Source organism: Python bivittatus, unplaced genomic scaffold (assembly GCF_059951505.1).
Source record: "Python bivittatus isolate LINGU-HERP-01145 unplaced genomic scaffold, Pbiv_v1 ctg000840_np1212, whole genome shotgun sequence".
NCBI classification, from domain to species: domain Eukaryota; kingdom Metazoa; phylum Chordata; class Lepidosauria; order Squamata; family Pythonidae; genus Python; species Python bivittatus.
The window spans coordinates 40,942,763-40,963,922 of NW_028277113.1; the positions used below are offsets into that span (position 1 = coordinate 40,942,763).

Consider the following 21,160-nt stretch of genomic DNA (forward strand, 5'->3'; position numbering starts at 1 on the left):
ATGTACCAAATGTGCCAAACTATGATCCAATAAAATTTAATACCAAGGCCAAAGAAAAATGCAAAAATATAATCCAACAACAAAAATTGTTTCTGTCTTCAATAAATCTTGCCTTGAGCAACATCTCAAATGTGACATTTTTGTGTAGCTTTTATGACCTAGAAAACAAATATTCTATGTCATAAGGCTACAGTAAATGTTTTCATGTTTAACTTTTTAAACATGTATTTATGAGACAACATCCATCTCGCAATTTTTTCACTGATTTCCATAGTACTTGTCAACAAAACAAAACCCTAAACTATAAATGAACTGTTCAGCAGCTAGATAGTTTGCATGTACTTCAGCTGAACATCTGATACAAAATGGAAACCGACTCATAATGCACTGAAGAGTACACATACAAATTAATGACACTTCTCCTTTGCTATTAAAACAGACCAAAACAGTAAATTATTGTTGTTTTTCAAATTGTATTCTGAAGAACCCAGGAGTTTTGTAACTCATCAAGGATTCCTTCGTTTTGATGAAGATAGTTCACCCACCAAATGGAATTTCTTCTCAGTGGATGATGGGGGCAGCAAGGTCCAACCAACCTGGTAAACATTTCCTGCACTGAGCGGGAATGGTAGAATATGTGCTAGAACACATTGCAATATGGAAGGATTTCTCCTCAGAGGAACTGAGGCAAAGTTCTTTGAAAGTAGAAAGATTAAAAATCACTGGGTTAAACAATCCTTACACTCAAGGCTGCCCCTGACTACAGTTATTGAAAATGAATAGTTTGTGGTAGAAACAAACTTACTGTTTATTTTTAATATATTAACTGCTGCCTGTGGGCTTGCTATAGATCTTAGATGTTTAACTTATAGTATGAGGTCAAGTGAGTTTATTAAATCAGTAATAACTCTTCCATTAAAATAACATGAAGAAATCTTTAGCAATAATTTCAGGATTTGTTCTTTGGCATATTGTTTGCATCCATAACCATTTTACATTATCTCCAAGAAATATATTCTGAATCAATTTTTTTCTGTCACATTTAAAAGTTGACTGGTGTTTTCAGTGAGAATTATATCTCAAAACTTTGGGCTAAGCTAGGCAAAGATTAGCTAGCACCCATTGTACCTATTTCACAGGTCATTAATCCTGCCTCTTTCTCTGTGATCTGTTTATAGGTTAATGGGAAACTACACAGCAGGGAAATATTTTCCCTAGAAAGGAAAAACTGATAAAATTATTTACCAAAGTGAAGTGGATAGAAATAATCATACTGGCACAATCCTGCCTCGTTTTATCCTAGTTTATTTATATATATATATAAATATATATATATTTACTAAAGCTGGCAAAGTTATGACATCCAGTATGACTCAGTACGCAAAAACTTTGTAAATACATGACTATAAATGCATATTTGAGTATATGAGCTGTATTCAGAAACTGTCTCACATTTTAATGATTTAAACTCCAGATTTAAAATTCTATGTAAGAAAATTTTATTTTTGTACATTCCTGAATATGGTGGTAATCTTCTGTGAAAATAGTCCAGCCTTTCATACAGTTCTTTGACCAATGTAGGTGTCTGTCATGTTATGCTTCTCCGTCATGCTTGAAAGAGTCGTATCTAGCTTTGATTATAAAAGCTATCAAACTGAAATTATTCTTTTAGACTGGAATTGATATTACTGTAGACATTGTGCAGCCCTTACTCTTTACCATCCACAACAACTTCAGTTATTGTTTGCCATATTTCCAAACTGGTGCTTCTAAGAACTCTCTCTCTTCCTTGTTTAATCCCCACTTCCATTTTTTATCACCAAGATAAAACTACATAAAAACATAAGAAACATATAGAATATTAGAAGACCTGAGTGACTATAGGAATCTCTCTGAAGAAAAAAAAACTATAGCTGGAGGCAGAGGCAGAGGCACTATTATTTATTAGTTAATTTTATGCTGCTCTTCCTCCCAAATAATTCAAATAATTCTCTCAAAATTCAGAAATAAAGAGCTGGAGGCTACACAGCTCTCAAGCAACATAGGGTTTTAAAGGTACTAGCACTTTGGGTTCAGAAATGGAATAGCAGCCTATACAGTACTTAAGAACACATATGATTTAATTTGTTTGGAGGTACCATTCAGCAGTCTCTCCACAGAATTATAAAACACGTGGGAAGTAATATTAGCCATATTGAATTAAATTAAAGCAAATTCAAATTACATCCCGGTCCTGTTTGTTTTAGCCCTGTCTCCTTTTTGTTGGCGAACCCTGGCATGCCATACAGAGGCCAAGTGCTACTTTTGGCCTAAAAAAGGTGGGGCATTTGTGTCCTTCAACAGATAAGCAGTTATTGGATAGAATAAATTGTAACTCTCTCAGGGTCTCATTGCTCTTGGAAGATAGTGTTTCCTTCAGCTTTGTGTTATCAGTCAATTGTATCATCGAAGTATTAGATACTATCTTCTCTTTGCTTAGTTTTCAAGGTTAGGTTAGGCTAGGCTAAGCTAGGCTAGGCTAGGCTTATAGGGTCCTCTATAGCAAGTCACTTCTGGTGAGATGGGCAGCTATATAAATTTGAAGATAGACACCCATGTGAATCAGGTTGATAGAGGACTTTGGAGCTATTCTCCACACCAAAAAGGAAAACTTTCTGTCTGGGAGCTGAAACTAGTTGGTGGCTATTTGCTAAACTTTCTTCTTTCCTTTTGTGTTCTAGTAATCTTCATCCAAGATGCTCTGCAGTTTGGGGAGAATGCTGGCACAGTTTAATAATACTAAGTAGCATGTGCTGCTGTGTCATTTTACAAGTAGAAGCAAGTAACAACTCAAAGGCAGCTGGCACCAGAGGCGGCAGCAGCAGCATCCTGTGGGTCACTGCTCCTGCAAACCTAAGCTGCAGTGAGGATGGAGGGGGGGAATTTCAGACTGTTTTAACGGGAAGGAAAACTCTGGGTTTATGTACTAGAGGTTCTGCTGCTCTCACAGGCAGAGAGAAGCCCTCTGTGGCACAAAGAAATTCATAAGACCTGTCTGGTGCCTCTTTTACATCTATAAGATACCCACATGGAGAGAGATTAATTAACCTTTTACAAGCTGGATCTTTGCAGCTGCCATAGTGCACTGCCTGTCATGTTTAACATACAGCAACCAACTCAGATCTGGAGAGCTGTGAAATATTTGCATCACAGAAACCACACTTGTAGCTACTGCAAAAGCTCCAAGTGGGAGAGAGAAGAAGCTTGGCATAAGCTGATTCAGCAACTGTACAGTGCTAATTAATATTTGGGATTTCAAAACATAAATCAGACATGCTTTGAAGCATAAGACAGTCATTTAATAGATATTGCCACAGGCATTGTTTGGCTCTTGTACAGCTCCTGTGCTGGCAGCTGCATTCAGGAGAATTGAAGGGCATTGTTACCTTCCTGGAAGGATTTTTTTTTCCATTTTATCACTTTGTCATTTAGTTATATTAGAAAAATATATTACGCTAGCTTTGCGACTTAAAACTTTAGTTGATTTTTCACTAAAATTGAATTCAGCATCACAGAGTCTGATTTTATCAATGGCTTTGTCGCTGTAGAATTTTTCCTCCTTTGTTTTTTCTCCCTTTGTTTCTCTCTTGACTTCCCACATTCTGTTGCTTTTGTACTGTTCCCTCACTAGGATAAGCATTCCATTCTAAATTTATTAATATACTTTCTTTCTGTACAACTAGAATCAGCAATTACCAGATTCCATTGAACCCTTTAAATTGAACAAATGAACACATGAGATACAATACGTAGATAGGAATATTGTGTCATAAGAATAAATAAAACTTATTTTTTCTAATTTTATTTTATTTTATAGTTTTATTTTGTAAAATATATAATTTTTAAATAAAACTCTTGTGGCCTAAGATGATCACCTAAAAGTTGCTTCCTGGTGAATCATGGGCATTCAACACAGACAATATTGGGCTACATGGATTGTTGAACTTGATACAACTTTTTCAAGTTTGTAAGATAGGCACAGAACATAGAAGTAGATCCTGTCTATCAAGGCACCATTCATACATGCAGTTATTTAGGGAGATGGCTGAACAGCATGAAACTTTCCTACATGTTCTTCTGCATGAAATGCTTTCCATGGAGTACTTCCCATGTGATATAGTCTATGGAAACACTGGGATTAAACTATATATTATGCTAATTTATATTGTGATTTGTTTGGTTTTGGCTTAGTGGTTGTGTGCTCAGCCACTGCAGTTTATATACAGTACTGTGGTTTATGGCTTAGTACAATGTGCAATCACAAGGAATGTTGGTTTATTTCTACAAAGTATGGTTTACCATGAGGTGCGAACTAGGTTGAGGGTTTTTTTTTTTTAATCATGTAACTTCCAGAATAGATTGTGGGAATGCTGTGAACTTAAGGCATCTTACCTAGAAAAGGAAATCAAATGAACAGCTATGGAATAAGGAATTACTGGCTTGTCATTTGTGCTTGTGAAATTGATTTTGGAAATTATAATTGATCACATACTATAATTGGGCTGCCTTTTTTTATCTGGCTCAATCCTCATCTTTTTTCTTGGATTCCCAGCATTCCTCAGACGTTTCCCAGGTAGTTGTTGAACAAAAAGACCTCAGGCATGTCTTTCTGGTGTACAAACTGTTTTAATAGGTGATGAAAGCCCCTGTGTATTTTTATTCTTGGGTTTAAGATTACTACTTACACACATTACCAAAAAATAACCACTTAATGCAACTGCCTCATTCCGTTCCTTGCAGTAAGACTTCTTACTGTACAGTCCTTTCCTTTATTTGGACCCTAGTTTTTTTTAAAAAAGTCTCTTCACCAGAGCTGAAACCAGTGTACTTTTTACTTTATTCACACCCCCACCACCCCAACAACCAACCCCTTAGAGCTAATTATCTCTTAACCAACCCTCAACATCCTTCAGCCCCTCTCTCCTCACAGCAAGGAGAGTGAACTTTAACCCTTTTATGGCTGTCAGACTCTATTTTACATTTCACCATGGAGGAATTGTATATGATGATCCAGAGGGGCCTTCCATAATGCTATTATCTAAATGTTTCACTGGTAAAGAACTGTGATTTGAGTGTAAATACAGTGGCATATGTGAAATAACATGAAATATGAGTGCCTGACTACAAAAGGTAGCAATCTACTCAGGTCTTTAAATGCATGTTCTCTCTCCAGATTGACAAGCATTAATTTTCTCCTGCCCCAAGTATTGATGCTTGTTGGTGAGTAATCTTGTGTCCATGTCCTGCTCAAAAATAGGAGCATATGTGCTTATTTATCATCTTTCTTAAGTCTAATATAAGTTTCCCTTTCAAACTGCCTCTCCCATACTATTCCTGTGTTGTCCCACTAAATTTAACCTTCCTAGTAATGCCAAAGGACTAAACTGAAAAGCCTTCCCACTGACAACCTTGAGAGATTATGGCATTACTTTTTTTTTTTTTTTTTTATGTCTTTGAGTCACTGTTGACTCCTGGTGACTGCCTGGACAAGTCCCTGCAGTTTCCTTGGCAAGATTTCAGAAGTTGCTTGCCATTGCCTGCTTCCTAGGGCTGAGAGAGAGAGACTGGCCCAAAGTCACCCAATTGGCTTGGTGGCTAAGGCGGGACTAGAACTCACAGTCTCCCAGTTTCTAGCCTAATGCCTCAACCACTACACCAAACTGGCTCTTATGGCATTACTACTCTATGCTTATTTAACAGACCTGAATATTTTATATTGAAGTAAACTGAAGCACCCAGATGTGCTTCTTGTATTTTTCCTTAATATTCTGTCTATCCAAAATCATGCCTCTGGTTTCACTCAGATTCAGCTGACAGTCTAACATCCTTAGATACCACCAGCTTTAGAGATTAGAGAAAGATAGCAACACACTTAACTTAGAACAGAACATTAATATGTGTATGTCTATCTGTCATTCTTCACATTCTCTCATACAAGAAAGTCAGATGAGTTAATACAGCAACAATGCCTTTCATCCAAAGCAGAGTTCACCTAAGGATTTCAAAGTGTTTTATTGACTATTTATACTGGTAGGTGGGGATATATAAGGAGCATTTAGCAAACAGTAATTTTTTTATAGTAATTTTATTAAAAATGACAATTACAAAGATAAAAACTAGTACAAACTAAAAAAAGAAAAAGAACAAAAAGAAAAAATAGGAAGTGCAGAAAAGAAAAAATAGAAAAATAGAAAAGAAAAAATAAGAGTATAGTAAAGAAAAAAAGAGGAACATATAAAGAAATGACTTCCCCCTTCATCACAACAATTTTAGTAACTTATGACCTTCTCTTAAAATACAAGTGATGTCTTCTTCCCATATCCTATCTCTTATCTATAAACAAATCCTTAAAGCCTCATCATTCAGTCCAGATCAGCGAAAATCCATTAAGGTTTACCAGAGATGATAACGTATCTATTTTAACCTTGATCAAATAAACCAACTTTATATTCCTTCCTTTTACTTTTAACAATCTTGATCTTTAGCCCCTTGAAATAATGTCCTAGAACTTTATTTCTTTTCATTTTTTCTTTATTTCTTCTCACAAAATTCTTCAAAGCTGTAACATGTCTCTTTTGTAAATTCTATATACTTACAGTCATTTTTGAGGATAAAATGTGTTTTATCATTAACGGAATATTCCCACTTTTTATGTACCTTGTATGCTAACATTTCCACATTTCCAAAAAAATCAAGAGGTTTTTTTTTGTTTTTTGTTTTTGTTTTACTCTAGAGATTTGAAAGTACTTTACAAAACCTATATATTTCTGGGATGGAAGAAGTGTGCAACAGAAAATTATCTTTATTCTTATTCTAAGCCAGTTGATATATGCTCTTGGGATTGTCTATACATATCCTCTCTTAATAATTTAGTCTTGCATATTTCATGGATATTTAAGCTAATCTGCCCTGTAAAAATCCTGCTGATAACAAGCCATTCTGTTTTGCATCTGAAAACTATATATATATATATATATATATATATATGTATATGTATATGTATATGTATATGTATATGTATATATGTGTACATGTAACATGGGAATGGTTTATTATGGAACTCAGGTTCTCTTGCAGGCTTTGAAGTAATCACCAATACAAAATGGTAATTAAAGAAATTACACTTGTTTAATTGAATGTAAATGAAGGTTATGTAACATTTCCCCTAATGGAGGTATTGATAAAAATTTTGTGATTGTGATTTGTGTGTGTGTGTATGTATGTATGTATGTATGTATGTATGTATAAACCCCAGAGGTTCACTGATTTGGGCTGGCTTTCATGACAACCCAACATTAAAATTTACCAGTATCATGCCTAACATTGTACCACTTAAGCATGAAGTCAGGGACAATTCCCTGTTTCTTTCTTCATCTGCAAGCTTGGATATTAGGACTGAGTTCTGAGAACTGTGAAGTGATGCAGAGACAGAAACCAGGAATCATAGGAAAAGCCTGCAGTCAGGATCAAGGAACAAAGAGGAAGTTATGATACAAAATGATAGAGTCATGCATCAGTTCTCAGAAAGACTAAGTTACTTGAATGAAGCTTAACTACAGCATGAAAATTCTTCCTTTCTTCCTGTCAAGGAGGATCCAGTGGCTTCTTGGTGAAAGAGGTGAAGTCAAAATTAGTAAAAAGTCTCTATGATTAGACTCTGCCATGTAGTAAATCAGAAATGACTTGTTCCAGCTCCCAGTAATTCAATTGCACATAATCTCCAAATCCCACACAATCTCCACTTAAAGCTTGGGGTGGGGGGGAGGGAAGAATATGAGAACAAGCTTCCACTTCTCTTGAGCTCAGAGCTGCACGTGAACAAAAAGGATTGCTTTGGCTTTGTCCCTGCTATGAACATTCAACCAGTGCAGCCGAGACCATCCTTCAACTTAGCCTAAAGAAAACAAGCCATAACCAAGCTGTAATTCTTTAGTTTTACCTCCTTTTGTATAATATACTTCCCTTTTATGAGACTAACATTCAGGCTTGTACATTCATTCGAATGAATACAGTATGTAGGTATTAGTAGTTTTTTGTGTATTCTCCTGTTTAATGTTTTCAAGATGAGGTTGCAATTTCATGGAAGCATACATCGGAATATGTTCCACTGAATATAAAAGAGCATACATGACTAGGACTACACTTATTGAGAAGTAAACTGTTGATAGTCTTCAAAAAATCGTTTGACCCACAATAGGTCTTTTGTGAATAGAATTTATCCATTAAAAAAAAATCTAATTGAGGACTTGAGGAAGTATTGAGGTTTATGCTTCTTACTGAAGGCAGTGATTATATAAATTGGCCCTAGCTTTTACTTTGATTGAATGGATGACCAGCAGCCCACAAAGAAAAACTTTCTAATTTGGTAATAGAACTGATAAACTTCTGTAGGCAAACCGGGTGTGCTTGATTTAAGTCACATAGAACATTTTAAATTTCATAGTAGAAGGGATGGAAACAACTTAGATTTTATAGAATCTAGAGGGTTTTTTTAATGGTTTAGTAGCCATTCCAGGAAATAATTCAGCTCGTTTCTCTACGTTGCCTTTTTTGGTGATGCTGGCCTATTAGGTGCACTTGAGCTTCTTTCTAGTCATTCCATATTTCTTCAGAATGAAAGAATCAGTGCCAACAAAAGTAATGAGCAACCACCATCAACCAACATTTAACAGGCTTGCAAAACCTTAGCTGAAGTGTTGGCAATATTGCTTACGGAATCTGTGAATCTACCGAAATCTGTGTCGAAGCAACTTTAGGCAGAAAATTAGAGAAAAGAGTTACAGAGCAAAATCTTCCACAATTATATATAATGAAGGTGGGAAACACTTAAATTTATATTGTTCTTAGAATGTAAAGCAATCTATTTGGTAGAAGGAAAAGCCAAGTCAATACACTCAAAATCGTTGATCACAAGAAGGGATCACTTTATATTTGTATTGTTATTTATATTATTCTGTCCTTTTGGGAGAAGGCTACAGATTCTTCTATTAGTATTAATACTGTTCCTCAAATAAATGAGATTTAAGTTACTCTTTCTGGTGATTATTATAAGTATCCTTATATTAGGATGGAGGCCTATGTATTTAACATGAAAATGCCAGATTTCTCAGCTTCATTAGATTTCAGAAACAATGTTATGAACATTAATAACTAGAGCAAGTATTTATTCCAATTCAGCAAAGGGAACGACCACTTGCAAATTAGAAGGATTCTGAAAAAGTTGCACTGGCTATTATTATGCTCCTGACCCCTGTTATAAAGCACTATTTGGCTTAGGATCAGGGGTGTCCCTAGGGAGGAGGTAAAAAAAAGTCAATATGGCAGACACAACCATGCAGTCAAAGCCCTGACCCCTTTTTATTGGGTGGTAATCCATGTAAGAAAGGGTGGGACTTTGATCACATGGTTGTGACCTCCATCTTGACTTTGTTTTTTTACTTCCTCCCTGCGGACACCCCTACATAGGATCTAGATACTCCTTATGTACTTCCCCAAACATTTAGATTTGGTGAAGATGTCTTTTTGATGGTGATGCTTCTGCTATCTAGAAAAAGCACAGGTATTCTCAGAATCAGTATCCTAACTCTAGAATTTCTTCCTCTTCAGGTTTAAATATGTTTGATAGACTCCATCCAGTTATAGAAAGAGCATAAAATTGAAATATGAACTTCATTTCTTTTGTATTTTTCTTTATAATGATAAATTTCTTTGGCTGTGTTAAATCCTGCAAAAAGAAAGGGGGGAAAAAGCAAAAATCTGCCATATCACAGTTTGATCAAATTCCAGGAAGAAATTTGCTGGCAGCTGGATTTTCAGAGTCCATTAAATATTTTTTTCTAAATTTGTACAATTATTCATCATAAAATGCTACTGTTGAATGCGGGGGGGGGGGGGGCGGCGGTCCTTAGTATTTCCACAATTGTAAGCATTCCATTGTGAGTGACTGAAGCCTGTATTGTTTTCAGATTACAGTATGCAATTTGCTTCTCTTCACAGTGCTCCAGTAGTTAATGAGCTGAATGTGAATTCCTTCTGATTTGTAATTCTGTTCTCTGTTGAAGAAAGCATAGTACCACTCTTTAAACCTGTGTAAGTAAGTGTTTGATTTCAGCTGTGCCAGAGGCCTCGTTTTATTGATTTATTCTAAAACTATGCTTTTTTAAAAAATAGCATTGGGTTATCTTTGTAAACTGAGGTCCTTTAAATTAGGTCCTTCATTTGTTATGTATAGCTGTGCCATAAACATGCTTAATTGGGCTTTGGCTGCTTGTGAGTCTTCCTACAGAAAGAGTAATTACAAAAGTCCTGACTTATTGCTAATACTCTGATAGTCCTTCATTCTTGATTCTTGTATTCAAAGGTCTTTGAAGCCTATTATCTTCTTCGGAACACTGAGTTGTTTAATCAGTTAGTAAGCCCCTCAAGCTTTTTAGGAAGGGTTGATGCCTAAAGTAATATCCTGGACTTCTGGCTGTACATTTAGTGCCCTAGGGGTGGTAGACTTTTACAGATCACTTTTACGTGTGTGTTCTCCTATTATTTTCCCTAGAAGTAACTGATCTGAAGGTGTCATTGACGGGCTGAAATGCATCTTGGCTAGCCTAATGCTGCATTTTGATCACACACACACACACCCAAATGGCATCATACGAATGCCTCTTTTACTCCAGCACTTATGTAGGGCAGCTGAACTTCCTGCTTAGCCAATTGCTGGCCAAGTGGCTACTTACCGCTTCTTGAGTGCAGGAATGGATTATGTTAATGTTACGTCTGTTACTTGTTAATGTAACCTTTCAATAAAGTAGAATTAGTTCATCTGGGCGTGGTTCCTGTCTGGACTACCTCGTAAGGCTGACATCAATCGGCAAGTCTGGAAGTCATTTCTCCCCCGTTGCCTTCACAGCCCAAGAAACTAGGGAGGGTCCCTTCTGAGACATTTGCTATGTTCACATTCCTGCTGTGGGCTAAGCTGCCTCTTATCCAACCATTCCCCTGGCTGTGGCTCTTCCCACATACCATTATACCAAGTGAGCTTCCATAGTTCAGGACAAACTTGAACCTGCGTCTTCCTGGGACTAGTCCAACTCTTTAACTCCAGTATGAAACTGATTTCTACAGTGCACTAGGTTAAGAAAGAATGATGGTTGTCAGGCTTCAGACCAGAGCTTGTTAATAAATATTGCTTCTCCAAATACTTGGCTCAAAGTTAGGCCTATTTGGTAGCGGATTCTCAGGCATGACCAGGCCAAGATGCTTTATTGTGGGCCAGAATGAAGCCATATACACAGAGGTGATTTGCCCTCTGTAGCATACAGAAGTCAAAACTTTTATATTTTCAGGTTTTTCCTCCCACTTTTCCATGTTAATGAATATTTGGCTGTTCACTTGGAAGCCTTGGACAACTCAGATATATTTACTGTCCATAATTTCCTCTCTAGCCTGGAAGCAGCTGAGCAGCACTTCACTAAATTCATCCATTATACCAGTAGAATTTTTCTCCCTCTATTTCTTCAGATAGAAGAAAAAGAAGGTAGTGTTAACTGTCCTTTTGAATTCCTGTGGTTGCTGCTCCTTATGCTGCCAATCACAAACCTACTCACTTATTTGAAGACAGTCATCTGGGTGAGCAAATCCCTATGGTTGCTAAAGGCAGCTGCCACTAAGACAGATTGGCTCGCAGCAGCGTTTGGTACTCCTTGCCATTGCTGATTTTTTTTTTTTTATTTCATTTGTACAGCCTTCCCAAGCAGATGACTAAGCTACAGTGGCAATGGCAGCCAACACCATAGTTGTAGCTACTCACCCACATCTGTTCGCACTGTTTCTACTATATGTAGTACACCAAGCAAAGCAGATGGAAGAAAGGGAGAAAAGTTAACTACTGTAATCTGTTGCCTGTGGAACTAATTTTGAAGACATCTCAAAGTCTTTGATTAGAGTAAAATGAAACTACCAGGTTATTAACTTTGGGAACTAGCTTTGGGGAACATAAATCCCCCAGAACTTGTGAATTTTTATCAGAGCATTTCCAGGCACAATTTAATGTTCTAGGAGTTAATTATAAAGCCTTTGGTAGGTTGGGACAAGGGATCTGAATATCTTCTGTGTCTGCTACATGAATCTGCCTAAACGTCATGATAGTCATCTAAAAAAAGCATTTTTCCCCAAGTCCATCTTGCCATCAGTTGCTTGAGTAGAGGTGCAGCTTTCTCAGCTGTGGAATCAGATATTCAACATATTACCTATCTGGTTTTCTTGGAGTTTTTAGGATTTCTACTGTTCTTTAATGTTCTGATATGGTTGACGCTTCTGTGACTTTTGTGTTTCAATTCCAATTTATTTTTAAAAATGATTTATTACTGAAAGTTTTATGCTGAAATACAGTTATTACATCTACCAAAGAACTAAAACTGCAGCTGTCTCTGACAGTAGAAGTCCTTTATTCGTCTGAATTTGACTTCAGATGTTTCATGCATGGACAACAGTAAATTGGGGGAGATGGGTGGTATATAAATTTAATTAATAAATAAATAAACAATTTCATATATATTTATGCACTGCATTTACATAGCAAATCCAATTAATGTTCCTGAGCAAGTTGGAAAAAAGTAGAAATGAACTGCACAAATTATTTTTTACTATGATAGCAGGTAGTAAAAAAAAAAAAAAAATTCCAGTGCTTCATAGACATTTTATTTTCCCAGTTCAGAAGCAATCATTTGAATTTGTATATTCAGTTGCTCTTTACTTGATGATAGTTAACTTAAAACATTAAATAAAATATTGTAACAACCAGTATTTCCCAAATGAGAAATAATGTACATGTGTATGGTTATGTAAAATAATCTGTAAGTGCATTTAATAAATATTTTGCTGAAATAATAACTTAGTATGAGATTCAGCTTACAATAATGCAGTGCATGTTATAATGTGGCAAATTATTTCTGAAACAGTGTAATAGAAACCATGAACATGAGAACTGCAGATGGCTTAATAGGACTCAGTGAGGAAGAATTCTCATTTGGACAGGACCTTAAGCACGTAGTACATCCTGTAAAAGTATGGATTAAAATTAAATACATTCTATTGTCCTTTCCTGAGTCAGCATCCCATTTGTTCATGGTATGCTTTGATCTGAGAATTTGCTGAGTTGCTATTACATAAATAGGACATCCCAGGCTTTTGGAGAATAACAGCACACTTGAATCCTGCAGTGACAAGGGCTGTGTAAATAGCTACAGAAGAGCATTTCTAAAAGAATACTTCTTGTTCATTCTGATGTAGTCATAAGATACACAGTCAGGTATATCCAGAGCTATCCCTACTTATTAGTCCTTTAAGACAGGGTTCCTCAACCTCAGCAACTTTAAGATGGGGGGACTTCAACTCCCAGAATTCCCCAGCCAGCCATGCTGGCTGGAGAATTCTGGGAGTTGAAGTCCACCCATCTTAAAGTCGCTAAGGTTGAGGAACCCTGCTTTAAGAGATAAAATGTATAAATTGTTTCACAATCCAATTAAATAAAGGTTTAGCTGAAATTGGTTATGGGTTTTGTATAGCTTGATGGCTTTCAAAAGTATGTATTCCTGAGTTGAATTGCAATTTTCCTGTAGATTTAAAATTAAAGTGAAGTCAACCCAAAATATCTGGGCATCTCTGTATCTCTTCAGGAAGAAACTGATGGGTTCAACTAATTGCTGGAGATGTGCCCAAAGTAGAAGTAGTTCATATGATATCATATGGTCTTGTGCTGGAGTGTTTTCCTTTTGGAAATAATTGGACAGAAGTTATTTTTAATATTCTTGAAGACTAGTTGGTTATTCTGAATTGTAAGAAAAATAAAAGGATAATAGAAATGAATATTGTATGCTTTTATAATCACATCCCGAAAACAGTAGTACAAGTTTGAGAGGTTACTGTTTAACTGTTAACTGTACAATAATCTGAAAAATGATTTGAAATTGGAAGACCAGGAAGAAATTAGATTACATATACCAGTCTTTGTGTTCATTTTTCCTGTTTGCAAACTGACTTAAATGTTAATAATTCAATTATATAAACATGCTATGAAAATATATGTAAAACTAAGTGTGATTTAGTATATGAAAATTGTATTTTTATGTTTTTCCCCCCTCTTTTAAAATTTTTGCATGGTTAGAAAAAAATTCTGCTTTCTAATCAGTCCTAACTTGGGGGAGTTTGGAGAGATGCAAAGTGTGGGATCTTTTCTCTTGTTAATGTCCCCCCTGTTTGTATTGGCTAAGGCAGGAGGTGACTATATGTCTTTCTGGATTTCTGGGCCCTCTTTATGCAAAATTTTCCTCCACTGAAATGGGAGGATTGGAAACTAGCTTGTAGTTATACTGCTTGGAGAGCCAAAACTCCAGGAGACCTACAGAAATAGATACTGTAGGCTTTTATGATCACAGCCCCCAAATGGCTTCCCTCTCTAGTTTGCTTGCTTGTTTGTTTATTTTAAAAGACTTATATAGCCACTCATTTTGTAACAGCAATCCTGGGCAGTGCACAAAACAGTAAGTTTGAGAGCCACTGACAGTAATCCTGCTGTGGCAGACTTACCAAGCGTTTTGTGGGTATAAGAGGAATCCTCTCTGTTTGTGTTCCCCCATTGGTACAGCACATGTCTACTGATGGATGGGCATCTTGGTATATCCTAACCCTTTGGAAGGTTTTCTGAGTGGAATAACTCTATTTGACCCATTCAAATACTTTAATATCAGATTAATATGGGCTAGCATTCTCTTTTTGAACTGTTCTATTATACGGTTTATATTGTCTTTTGTATGTAATAAGAAGTTTTGTGCTGTATTCATTTATATTCTCTCTTGGTTTTCATTCTGATTTCAGTTTAGATGTATTGCTTTATTTATTAAGTTAACAGGTATTGCTACTGAGAGTAAATGGTTTTGTGAGACATAGGACTTCTGCATGTACTGGTAAGATATAGTCATTAACCTCTTCAAAGTTATAAAGAGAACTGTTGCTGAAACTAATTCTAAACTTGTTACATAGCCTAATATGGATATGAAATGTATTTGGTTTCAACGCTTCATGGTACTTGTCTGCCAAATTTTTACAGTGATCTGTTCCATGATGAATTTACTGTAAGCAGTAAATAGAAAAGTATATAATGGAATAGGCTGTCATATTCTCTGGCTCTGTCTTGGCTGAACATTATTGAAATATGGGTTGCATCTGTTCCACCAGAAAGAAAGGGAAAAAAGATAAATTTAAGATCCAGAGCTGGGCAGCAGAAAAAAACAATCATGCAGGGACCAGTTTTCCTCCTATTTTTTGCATATTTTAAAGGCTTCCTCCGTCTTGCCTAATAAACTTCAAATTAGGCATGCACTCAGGGGGCTAAACAACCTGTGGTATTATATGCCATCTTTCCATCTACTACGCATAGTTTTGTTTTGTTTTAATGTAAATTCCTGTACGTAGGAGTTGATGATTAGAGCAAGAAGAAAGAAAATCAGCCTTTTTTCCCAACTGACCCACTGCTATACTGTCAGTGGAAGGGGATTCTTCTCAAAATAATCTAGGTGAGGTGGGGCTAGCCCCCCTTAGACTGCAAAGATATTTCTGCAGATTGTAGCATTCCCTTTGAGTCTGCTGGTGTATCATTCCTAAGTACATATGCTGTTAGTCTGAACAGAAATTGCATGAAAACATCATGTGGTTTATTTGGTTTCAGCTTAGAATAATTATAATTAATAGCTTAGCATGTTGTGTAAACCTAACCAGTTGTGGCTTATTCAACAAAAATTGCTATGCATGTCATGCTATAGGGCTGTCAGAAACATGGTCAGTAGAATAGAATAGAATAGAATAGAATAGAATAGAATAGAATAGAATAGAATAGAATAGAATAGAATAGAATAGAATAGAATAGAATAGAATAGAATAGAACAGAACAGAACAGAACAGAACAGAACAGAAATCTTTATTGTCATTGTACAACTTGTACAATGAAATTAATGCCACCCCAGTGCAGCTTTAAAAACATAAAAACCATAAAACACATAAAACACATAACACACATAAAACACATATAACACAACCTTCACATTCCATATTGCACAACCCCTGATGCTGCATTAATACTGCACTACAGTATTATGTGTATCTCTGTATGTTTGCATACGAAACCCTTGCTTTTATTTTATCTTGGACTGCAAGACAGCACACCACTACTGGGATTGAGTGAGTAATTCCTTCAGTAGACATTCCTGGAGACCTGGCTTTGCAAGGCAGCTAAACAACTACCTATGAGCAGCCATGTTTGCTGTGGGGATTGTGGACAGAACATCAGCAATGCTGCCCAGGCTCCGGAAAACTGACTTTATAACACTATCAAGGCATCAGCATCAACATTCTTTTCTCCTCTTCATTTGCTGACACACTTGAAACTCTGTAAAGCAACATACATTGTAAAGCATTGCAATTGTGAGAGCAACTATATTTCAGTCTGCCATATTCCTTTAGAGTGCAGTGTTTAAGAAAGGGAAGAGCAGAGAAGCCATTCTGGAGGATAGGCCCTTTTTGTGAAATCTGCCTAAAGTTTTTCTTTGCAGAGGCTGTAAGAAGCAAACAAAAACCCTATGAGATTAATACTGGATAACAAGATGGTTATTTTCAGTTCAACTTTTGTAGTTGTTAAACGTGTTGAACCAGAGTATTGTATATAAAAGGTCATGTGCAATGAAGTGTTGGTGCACATAGCTATGTAAATAGTGTAAAGAGCAGGCAAGGCCCAGAAGCAATGAAACATCTTGCTTTATCATTTGAAAAATCAACACTTCTGACTCTTGGACTTAATTGGATACAGTGGATAAGAAATAATTTTTCTAAAACAAAGCCTTTGTAAAAGTTTGTCATTTCTTTCATGCTTTCCAAATGCTGTTGTGAAGAAGTCATTTGTTCAAAACTCTTCCAATTATTAACCTTGGCTTCTGTGTAGGCTTGCTACATGCCCTTTAAAGGTGAAAGAGCTCTTCTTTATTTCAGAAAATTAGAGCCTCACCTGTCTCCATGGATGTCTTTTTCCCCGCTGGGATTCTTCAGATTGCTAGCAGTTTATAAAGACAACTAGAAGACACAAGTAGAGTTAATTTGTCAGAAACAATTTATGCGGCAATTTAGTTTATAAACTGCTTTATCATCTTTATCCAGTTAAATGTCTGCTGACTTTTCAAAATACAGCATGCTGATAATAGGAACAAGATATGGTATGTTATTCTGAGCAAAACATATGATTCTGTACAGTGTAGGGCACCCCTATCTTTTACTTCCCAGCCTGACCTTACCTTGCTTAGTCTTTGCATTATGAGATAGACCTCTGTCGTTCCCATTTTAGATATGGGGGACTGAGGAGAAGAGACAACATATTTCCTTTGGGATGAGAAGAATGTTGAAAACTTGTTTCCACATGCATTCAAATAACTACCATGTCAACAACTGGAAAGCAAATAGTTTGACAACTTGCTTTAATTCATAAAAAATTGAGCTACTGCTAGCCATTGCTGGGAGAAATATAGTAGAAAATATTATATAATTTACATAAAGACAAAGATGGCACAGTACAGATAGTTGATTACTTTTATGTGTGACTTTAGTCTCCCCTTTATTTTTACTAAATAAATAAAGAATGAATGGGCTGTAGAGTACCAGTCATAGAATACAATGAATCTCAGAACTTGTTCCTCTCTTCTTTCTGAATTTCCCTGCATTCATTTCAAAATTTAGGTACTCTCCCAATTAATGTGAGAGGTTGCACATTAAGGCAGGGGAAGAATCAGCAAAAATGGCCAGCTCTACTGAATATGAACTTCTACCACGAATGTAAAAACTTTTAACTGGCAGAAGGCCACAATGGGAATCACACCAATATTCTGTGTCTGGTTTGTAATGATCATTGATCACAGTTCTAACCATGGTTTAAATTTCCCTTTGTATTGATCACCTCAAGATATATAGTATCTCTGGATTTGCCAGTTTTGGGTTTGCATTTATTATGACAACTGAGAAAAGAAAATTATGGATCCCTCTGTGATTGTTATGATACTGAAAATGATATCCAAGCAACTGTCTCTTCCATTTCGGAACTTATGGTAAGAAGAATTTGGATGGTATCTATAACAAGCACAATAAATAAACATGTTATATGTCATGAATAATTTATGGTTGTCTTGCACACCTGTGCCATTTATGCAACAATTTGTGCCAATTATTTTCAGTCCCCATTAGACATGCAACCAAATAAAAACAAAAACTTAATATATAATATGCTTCCAACTAGTTTAGGAATTCTCAGCAGTACCCTTGCCTATCAGACTTCAATGTGTAGCATAGTTTAGTCCCAATATGTTGAGCAGATTGTTTTAAATTTAAAAAAAAAACTTGGTTTGCATGACTGGGATTCTTATTTATTTAATTGAACATATCACTCATATATTATCATATAATACGTTTTTTGATATCCCATCCTTTAAGATCTATGGTAAATCTAATAATCTCTTGATGACCATAAAATTAGATAGGAGCAAAAGGTACTGTAGTTAAAACTGTTACAGGAAACTGTTACAATCAGTTTATCGAAGCCAGGAATAGACTGATGAAGACACATAGTAGTGAGTAGGGAATAAAGCAGATAGTGTATAGTTAGTATAATATAATTAGTATGTAAAAGTATGTGGATCCAATTGTCCTTCTCAACAAAGCAACAATGTATTAAGTGTCTTGGCTTTTATTTTTAAATAGTTGTAATAATTTGTTGAAGTCATTGCTGGAGAGTATGCTTTTGTCACTCATTTGGTTACTATCACTAGAATTTTAATTCCTCCACCCGAAGAGCTAACTTTCTAAGATGCTTGCTATGATTAAATGCACTTAAAAGTTTCCAGAAAACCTGAAACTGATAAAGGATATCCATAATTCCTGCACATTTAGCCTCCTGAAATTGTGGAATGCTCAGTATATTTCTGGTTCCTAACCTAGCTGGACAGGAACTGTCCCTCTCAGCCATTAAATGACCATGAAAAAGCCCAAGATTTGAAGGCTTTTTTGTCTTTCTTTTTTACAAGAAACAGCTTAACTGAATAAAGACTAATATCTTCATTTCTTAATCAGGATCAAGAAACTATATTTTGCTCCATTCCAGAATTGCTTCACTTCTTTAACATCTAAGGTCAAATAAAAAAAAAACTCCTGGACTGCTTCAGTTTCCTTCTATAAATTTCTCCTATGGATCCTTTGAGTTTTCTGGTCTTATGATGAAAAAAATCAACCTGGCCATGGGATCTGTTTTTTAATGCTCATTTTAATATGTTTACTTCCTGAATATTCTACATAATAAAGCAAATATGGCTAATAGTTTCATAGCCAGGGGTTACACTATTATTAGGTTACTGTCACGATTTCTACTACCATTATTTCAGTTGCTGAGGGCTAAAGTAGATGTGGTGACACAATGATGTCCCTAGACATTTTGGCCCAATTTTTTTTTCTTGGGATATTTGTTTGGATTTTATTTACTTTTGTTAGTCTGCTAAATCTGTTAGAGGCTTAGCACACCTACTGCAGTTGTTTTCCAATGAAAATTTGTAGCTGCTGTTTGATACTTAGTAGCTAAATTTTGATGGTGCATCTCACTGCTGTCATAGGTCATAAAAAGGGGCTCAGAGCCACAGGCTCACCTTGTGATCATATGTTACTACGGCTAAGGAAAGTTTCTTCTTTTTATTCTATTTTTTGGTTTTACTCTAATGCTAAAAATTGTTGCACCTTTCTTCCTATGCTGTAATTGAGTAGAAAGATGGAAAGGTATAACACTCTATCCAGATTTTCATTTATAACAGTGGTTCTCCATTCTCTTCTTCCTTTTAGAAACTGAATTAAACTGTCATTCAATCTTGTCCACCTCTTTTCTCTGCAACTTGAAGAAACCTTAACCTTGAATATTATATTGCTAATAATATACTTTCCCAACAGAACTGAGTTTTCTGGAGAACTTCTTAGCAGTGACAAACTATTTTCATATGATGCCAAGGAAACTGCATTGACATATCAAGGAACCATGCTTGACTTGGAGACATTACAGCTTCTTTATAAAAATATATGGCCCAAGCAAATATAACAGTGTTGATAAAGGATGAATAAAGAGAATATCAATAGTCCTTTTGCACTTTTGTCTTATCCCAAATGGTAATATATTTTGTGGAGTGTGTTGTCAAGGAAACAAACATGGGACCATTTCATCTAGTTATGGATACTGAAAAGTTATGTAGAATCTGAGAATAAGCCTCTTATAAAATCTTTATATTCCATTAATGAATATAATGGTATAAATGTCAGATCTGCTTTTGACTCTGCTGTGGTTTTGAAAGTGTCCAGTTTTTATTTTTTTTAAACTAAAGTAAATTACATACTTACATGCATACATATATCATACCTACTGTGCTGCTCCCTTTCAGCATAAATAGTGTTATGTAGGGTAAAGAAGTGGAGTAATAAATAGTAAGCAAGGGAACGGCATGAGATAAAAGAAAAATATAGCTAAAACTGGTTTACACCTACATGATTTACTGTACTGCTGCATACCTTTCTGTCTTCACAAACACTCCATGCTTCCACCACATTCATCCATCCCTTTGTATGTTGCCTTTGTTCTTTAAACTTCCTTCTTTTTTGAGGTTCACATCATCTCCATCCAACCACAATTTCCTTGCCTTCCTCATTATCCATTCTTCCTTTAAGTATTTATTTTGCAATTCAGTCCCTGTTCATTTCTATATATGACCAAACTATCTCAACACATTTCTTTAGAAGTGCTCATTCATTTTTGTGTTCACCACACACACACTTCTTCAATAACCTGTTCCCATTGCATTCAGCTTACTTTTATGTTTCTCCTGACACGTTCCTCTCACTTCCGTATACCAAAGTGAACAGAAGCATGCTCTTACAGTGACACATATTCAGTTGAATCATTAATTCTTAGAACTATAAAGCTGGGGGGACTTCCAGTGAGTAATGGCTGTGTGCTAGGCTCTCCTTTTCAAGCAGAGAGTCATCTTCACAGACCTTTTTAGTCTCAGGC

The 21,160-nt window shown here is 35.9% G+C and overlaps 1 protein-coding gene across 17 annotated transcripts in view; it reads left to right on the forward strand.

Annotated features, from left to right (window-relative positions):
• Nucleotides 1-21,160, forward strand: part of DTNA (dystrobrevin alpha) — a 213,036-nt gene that overhangs the window by 48,386 nt on the left and 143,490 nt on the right. The window contains exon 1 of one of the 17 annotated variants that reach the window (XM_088130801.1): nt 10,106-10,128. The exons of the other annotated variants lie outside the window; for them this stretch is intronic. The gene's annotated coding sequence lies outside the window, so the exon portion shown is untranslated. Of the gene's footprint in view, nt 1-10,105; nt 10,129-21,160 lie in introns of those variants that run through there. 17 annotated transcript variants of the gene reach the window in all.